The sequence below is a fragment of the Ictidomys tridecemlineatus genome, chromosome 10, assembly GCF_052094955.1.
Source record: "Ictidomys tridecemlineatus isolate mIctTri1 chromosome 10, mIctTri1.hap1, whole genome shotgun sequence".
Lineage (NCBI taxonomy): Eukaryota > Metazoa > Chordata > Mammalia > Rodentia > Sciuridae > Ictidomys > Ictidomys tridecemlineatus.
In genome coordinates, this window is record NC_135486.1 from 103271160 (window position 1) to 103272603 (window position 1444).

The 1444-nt window shown below is 46.4% G+C and overlaps 1 pseudogene; it reads right to left on the reverse strand.

Annotated features, from left to right (window-relative positions):
- Window positions 1-565: 565 nt before the first annotated feature.
- Window positions 566-1212, reverse strand: LOC101963289 (chromobox protein homolog 1 pseudogene; annotated as a pseudogene).
- Window positions 1213-1444: the final 232 nt, after the last annotated feature.

A 1444-nucleotide genomic window follows, 5' to 3' on the forward strand; every position in this document is an offset into this window, starting at 1 on the left:
TCCTCATTTATGGTGCCAATGACTTTTTTTTAGTAAGGTAAAATATTCTGGACATAGAACCAAATCATTAGTTACTTGTTCTTTCCATTGTTTCACCCAGTCAGGCCTCAAATTTTAAAGAAAATATCCTATGCATCTCCCTTCTTCCCTGCCCAATCCCTCCCTCCCCAAATAATACCAGTAATAGCCAAAAACTACACATACACACTACCCTGTAAAAATGCAGAATTAACACTATTGGGAAGAAGGCTGTGGGTTGTTGAGATGCTCTTTGAAGATCAACAGTATTTTTTGCCTTCCTACACACCCAATTCTGCAAATTTTGTCCTTCATAGAAGGCCGTTTGCTTTTCTCAATAAAGTGCAGAATGGGTTGCCTTGAAACACTTACCCCTTTCCCCTCCACTGGGATGGGTGTGCAAATACACAGCTTGGAATGGCTTTAAAGCACTTGGGCTGCTGCAAGGCACAGAAACTGGACTGGCTCTTCAAAGGACATCTTCTCAAGCCACCTTTACGGTGTCAAGACAAGTAGAACTCCTTCCCTCCCCACTTAAGCTCAGTCACAGGCGACAGGGGCTGGTACTCAGAAGACTTAATTCTTGTCATCTTTTTTTATCATCATCCTCTGAGGGGTAGGAATGCCTCCTCAGCCTTTCCTCATAGAAGGATATGACAACCTGTGGGCACTTGACATTGGCTTCCTTGGCAGGGACCAAGTCAGCCTCATCAGAGTTTTTCCATTTCATCAGGAACATGAGCTCTCCATTGGAGTCTGTAGCTCCAATAATCCGCTCCGGCTCCAAACCCCAGGCAAAGCCCCGTGGCTTTTCAGACTCTTCTTTTTTCTTCTTTGGTTTGCTCTCTTCTCCCTTATCTTCAGTATCCGAGTCAGCTTTACGCTTGCTGCCCTCTGATTTATCTGTCTCATGTGCTGTTTTCTGGGACTATAGAAACTCAGCAATGAGGTCAGGACAATCTAGGTTCTCTTCTGGCTCCCATGTATTGTCCTCATGTGAGAAACCTTTCCACTTTAGGAGGTACTCCACTTTGCCCTTTAAAACCCGACGATCCAGAACTTTTTCCACCACATATTCCTCTTCTGCTTCTTCTTCTAGTACCTCCTCTACTTTCTTCTTGTTTTGTTTTTTCCCCATAGCGCCTGCCAGCTTTCTGGTGTAAAGGGTGACGCTACTCAGAGCAGCACCCAAGAGTTCAGAAAGTATCGCTACTGATGCTTCGCCTCGGGCCAGCCAGGGGAGTGGTGCCCAGGAAAGCAACAAGCAGGGTGGCTACAGTGGAGCCCCTAGCTGTAGCTGTGTACAGTAGGCCCCAGCCAAAGGCCCTGCCCTCAGCCGAACCAAAGAGCCTCGCACTCTTCGCTGCCTGGCACCCGCAACCTTGAGCTTGAATTTTATCCAAGTTTATTTGATCTGGAATTCAAA